Source organism: Pararge aegeria, chromosome 10 (genome assembly GCF_905163445.1).
Source record: "Pararge aegeria chromosome 10, ilParAegt1.1, whole genome shotgun sequence".
Taxonomy (NCBI): domain Eukaryota; kingdom Metazoa; phylum Arthropoda; class Insecta; order Lepidoptera; family Nymphalidae; genus Pararge; species Pararge aegeria.
The window spans coordinates 54,832-60,831 of record NC_053189.1 but is presented as its reverse complement, the minus strand read 5'-3'; positions in this window follow the sequence as shown (position 1 = coordinate 60,831).

The following is a 6,000-nucleotide window of genomic DNA, read 5'->3' as shown; positions in this document are numbered from 1 at the left end:
CTAGTTATGCTGCTGTTGATGCACTGATGAAAGCCAGATAGCTAGATCAGTGTTAAGTTAGTCGTAGTTGCCGGTGGGCTTAGGTCTAAAAGAATCCAAACTAGTTTTAAAAGGTTTAGATAGGTTAGGTTAGGTTAGAACATGAATAAGACGGGTGCCCGGCCTCAGGCCGGGCACTTAGGTTCCGGTTAAAAAAAAAAAACCTTACCACTACAAAGTACTCTTATTTATTTTAGAAGATATTGTAAAATAACAATTAGTTTAATTTTTTTTTTTTTTTTTTCACTAACACATTAGGCCCGTCGCGCCGCGCCACTACTATATGGGGCGAAGGTGCGAAGGTGACGGCGACTTTCATTGTTTGTCGCAGGTAACGGGGAATCAGGGTTCGATTCCGGTGAGGGAGCCTGAGAAACTGCTACCACATCCAAGGAAGGCAGCAGGCGCGCAAATTACCCACTCCCTGCACGGGGGGGAGGTACGGGTAGGTAGTGACGAAAAATAACGATACGGGACTCTTACGAGGGCTCGTTTTCGGAGTGAGTTTCTGCGACTGCCATTGTTTGTCGCGGGTAACGGGGAATCAGGGTTCGATTCCGGTGAGGGAGCCTGAGAAACTGCTACCACATCCAAGGAAGGCAATGAGTACACTTTAAATATTTTAACGAGGTAAAATTTAAGGGCATTGAGGGTCTGGTGCCAGTGATTGATTAGATGCACACACTGTACTTTTTATAATTATCCTATACAAGTACCAGTACAATTACTGGTAATGACATAGAGCTGAGTTTGAGAATTATAAATATTTCAAAAGTATCGAATAATCAATACACGACCTGCCCACACACTTGTAAATATAGACGCGCAAGGTCGTTACACGAACCGCTTACCATTATAGTAAAGTACTATGCAAACACATATTACATACACGCAATAAGGGAACTTTAAATTGGAGATTTTACCCTACCACACCCGTCTGTCTCATTCTGAAAACTATTCAAAATAATTGCTATTTTTCATTCTCATTCAAATATAAATAATAGTAAATAATATATAATTTTTGACTGAACTGAACCCAAGTGCCCCTCATATACATGTTCTAACCTAACCTAACCTAAATCTAGTTTTGATTCCTTTAGACTTTAGATTCAAGATTTAATGTGAATATATGCATTAATAAAAACTCATTACTATTTTAATACTAGTTATGCTGCTGTTGATGCAATGATGAAAGCCAGATAGCTAGATCAGTGTTTCGTTAGTCGTAGTTGCCGGTGGGCTTAGGTCTAAAAGAATCCAAACTAGTTTTAAAAGGTTTGGATAGGTTAGGTTAGGTTAGAACATGAATAAGACGGGTGCCCGGCCTCAGGCCGGGCACTTAGGTTCCGGTTAAAAAAAAAAAAACGTACCACTACAAAGTACTCTTATTTATTTTAGAAGATATTGTAAAATAACAATTAGTTTAATTTTTTTTTTTTTTTTTTTCACTAACACATTAGGCCCGTCGCGCCGCGCCACTACTATATGGGGCGAAGGTGCGAAGGTGACGGCGACTTTCATTGTTTATCGCAGGTAACGGGGAATCAGGGTTCGATTCCGGTGAGGGAGCCTGAGAAACTGCTACCACATCCAAGGAAGGCAGCAGGCGCGCAAATTACCCACTCCCTGCACGGGGGGGGGAGGTACGGGTAGCTAGTGACGAAAAATAACGATACGGGACTCTTACGAGGTCTCGTAATCGGAATGAGTTTCTGCGACTACCATTGTTTGTCGCGGATAACGGGGAATCACGGTTCGATTCCGGTGAGGGAGCCTGAGAAACTGCTACCACATCCAAGGAAGGCAGCAGGCGCGCAAATTACCCACTCCCTGCACGGGGGGGGAGGTACGGGTAGGTAGTGACGAAAAATAACGATACGGGACTCTTACGAGGGCTCGTTTTCGGAATGAGTTTCTGCGACTACCATTGTTTGTCGCGGGTAACGGGGAATCAGGGTTCGATTCCGGTGAGGGAGCCTGAGAAACTGCTACCACATCCAAGGAAGGCAATGAGTACACTTTAAATATTTTAACGAGGTAAAATTTAAGGGCATTGAGGGTCTGGTGCCAGTGATTGATTAGATGCACACACTGTACTTTTTATAATTATCCTATACAAGTACCAGTACAATTACTGGTAATGACATAGAGCTGAGTTTGAGAATTATAAATATTTCAAAAGTATCGAATAATCAATACACGACCTGCCCACACACTTGTAAATATAGACGCGCAAGGTCGTTACACGAACCGCTTACCATTATAGTAAAGTACTATGCAAACACATATTACATACACGCAATAAGGGAACTTTAAATTGGAGATTTTACCCTACCACACCCGTCTGTCTCATTCTGAAAACTATTCAAAATAATTGCTATTTTTCATTCTCATTCAAATATAAATAATAGTAAATAATATATAATTTTTGACTGAACTGAACCCAAGTGCCCCTCATATACATGTTCTAACCTAACCTAACCTAAATCTAGTTTTGATTCCTTTAGACTTTAGATTCAAGATTTAATGTGAATATATGCATTAATAAAAACTCATTACTATTTTAATACTAGTTATGCTGCTGTTGATGCACTGATGAAAGCCAGATAGCTAGATCAGTGTTTAGTTAGTCGTAGTTGCCGGTGGGCTTAGGTCTAAAAGAATCCAAACTAGTTTTAAAAGGTTTGGATAGGTTAGGTTAGGTTAGAACATGAATAAGACGGGTGCCCAGCCTCAGGCCGGGCACTTAGGTTCCGGTTAAAAAAAAAAAACGTACCACTACAAAGTACTCTTATTTATTTTAGAAGATATTGTAAAATAACAATTAGTTTAATTTTTTTTTTTTTTTTTTTCACTAACACATTAGGCCCGTCGCGCCGCGCCACTACTATATGGGGCGAAGGTGCGAAGGTGACGGCGACTTTCATTGTTTGTCGCAGGTAACGGGGAATCAGGGTTCGATTCCGGTGAGGGAGCCTGAGAAACTGCTACCACATCCAAGGAAGGCAGCAGGCGCGCAAATTACCCACTCCCTGCACGGGGGGGAGGTACGGGTAGGTAGTGACGAAAAATAACGATACGGGACTCTTACGAGGGCTCGTTTTCGGAGTGAGTTTCTGCGACTGCCATTGTTTGTCGCGGGTAACGGGGAATCAGGGTTCGATTCCGGTGAGGGAGCCTGAGAAACTGCTACCACATCCAAGGAAGGCAATGAGTACACTTTAAATATTTTAACGAGGTAAAATTTAAGGGCATTGAGGGTCTGGTGCCAGTGATTGATTAGATGCGCACACTGTACTTTTTATAATTATCCTATACAAGTACCAGTACAATTACTGGTAATGACATAGAGCTGAGTTTGAGAATTATAAATATTTCAAAAGTATCGAATAATCAATACACGACCTGCCCACACACTTGTAAATATAGACGCGCAAGGTCGTTACACGAACCGCTTACCATTATAGTAAAGTACTATGCAAACACATATTACATACACGCAATAAGGGAACTTTAAATTGGAGATTTTACCCTACCACACCCGTCTGTCTCATTCTGAAAACTATTCAAAATAATTGCTATTTTTCATTCTCATTCAAATATAAATAATAGTAAATAATATATAATTTTTGACTGAACTGAACCCAAGTGCCCCTCATATACATGTTCTAACCTAACCTAACCTAAATCTAGTTTTGATTCCTTTAGACTTTAGATTCAAGATTTAATGTGAATATATGCATTAATAAAAACTCATTACTATTTTAATACTAGTTATGCTGCTGTTGATGCAATGATGAAAGCCAGATAGCTAGATCAGTGTTTCGTTAGTCGTAGTTGCCGGTGGGCTTAGGTCTAAAAGAATCCAAACTAGTTTTAAAAGGTTTGGATAGGTTAGGTTAGGTTAGAACATGAATAAGACGGGTGCCCGGCCTCAGGCCGGGCACTTAGGTTCCGGTTAAAAAAAAAAAAACGTACCACTACAAAGTACTCTTATTTATTTTAGAAGATATTGTAAAATAACAATTAGTTTAATTTTTTTTTTTTTTTTTTTCACTAACACATTAGGCCCGTCGCGCCGCGCCACTACTATATGGGGCGAAGGTGCGAAGGTGACGGCGACTTTCATTGTTTATCGCAGGCAACGGGGAATCAGGGTTCGATTCCGGTGAGGGAGCCTGAGAAACTGCTACCACATCCAAGGAAGGCAGCAGGCGCGCAAATTACCCACTCCCTGCACGGGGGGGGGAGGTACGGGTAGCTAGTGACGAAAAATAACGATACGGGACTCTTACGAGGTCTCGTAATCGGAATGAGTTTCTGCGACTACCATTGTTTGTCGCGGATAACGGGGAATCACGGTTCGATTCCGGTGAGGGAGCCTGAGAAACTGCTACCACATCCAAGGAAGGCAGCAGGCGCGCAAATTACCCACTCCCTGCACGGGGGGGGAGGTACGGGTAGGTAGTGACGAAAAATAACGATACGGGACTCTTACGAGGGCTCGTTTTCGGAATGAGTTTCTGCGACTACCATTGTTTGTCGCGGGTAACGGGGAATCAGGGTTCGATTCCGGTGAGGGAGCCTGAGAAACTGCTACCACATCCAAGGAAGGCAATGAGTACACTTTAAATATTTTAACGAGGTAAAATTTAAGGGCATTGAGGGTCTGGTGCCAGTGATTGATTAGATGCACACACTGTACTTTTTATAATTATCCTATACAAGTACCAGTACAATTACTGGTAATGACATAGAGCTGAGTTTGAGAATTATAAATATTTCAAAAGTATCGAATAATCAATACACGACCTGCCCACACACTTGTAAATATAGACGCGCAAGGTCGTTACACGAACCGCTTACCATTATAGTAAAGTACTATGCAAACACATATTACATACACGCAATAAGGGAACTTTAAATTGGAGATTTTACCCTACCACACCCGTCTGTCTCATTCTGAAAACTATTCAAAATAATTGCTATTTTTCATTCTCATTCAAATATAAATAATAGTAAATAATATATAATTTTTGACTGAACTGAACCCAAGTGCCCCTCATATACATGTTCTAACCTAACCTAACCTAAATCTAGTTTTGATTCCTTTAGACTTTAGATTCAAGATTTAATGTGAATATATGCATTAATAAAAACTCATTACTATTTTAATACTAGTTATGCTGCTGTTGATGCACTGATGAAAGCCAGATAGCTAGATCAGTGTTTAGTTAGTCGTAGTTGCCGGTGGGCTTAGGTCTAAAAGAATCCAAACTAGTTTTAAAAGGTTTGGATAGGTTAGGTTAGGTTAGAACATGAATAAGACGGGTGCCCAGCCTCAGGCCGGGCACTTAGGTTCCGGTTAAAAAAAAAAAACGTACCACTACAAAGTACTCTTATTTATTTTAGAAGATATTGTAAAATAACAATTAGTTTAATTTTTTTTTTTTTTTTTTTCACTAACACATTAGGCCCGTCGCGCCGCGCCACTACTATATGGGGCGAAGGTGCGACGGTGACGGCGACTTTCATTGTTTGTCGCAGGTAACGGGGAATCAGGGTTCGATTCCGGTGAGGGAGCCTGAGAAACTGCTACCACATCCAAGGAAGGCAGCAGGCGCGCAAATTACCCACTCCCTGCACGGGGGGGGAGGTACGGGTAGGTAGTGACGAAAAATAACGATACGGGACTCTTACGAGGGCTCGTTTTCGGAATGAGTTTCTGCGACTACCATTGTTTGTCGCGGGTAACGGGGAATCAGGGTTCGATTCCGGTGAGGGAGCCTGAGAAACTGCTACCACATCCAAGGAAGGCAATGAGTACACTTTAAATATTTTAACGAGGTAAAATTTAAGGGCATTGAGGGTCTGGTGCCAGTGATTGATTAGATGCACACACTGTACTTTTTATAATTATCCTATACAAGTACCAGTACAATTACTGGTAATGACATAGAG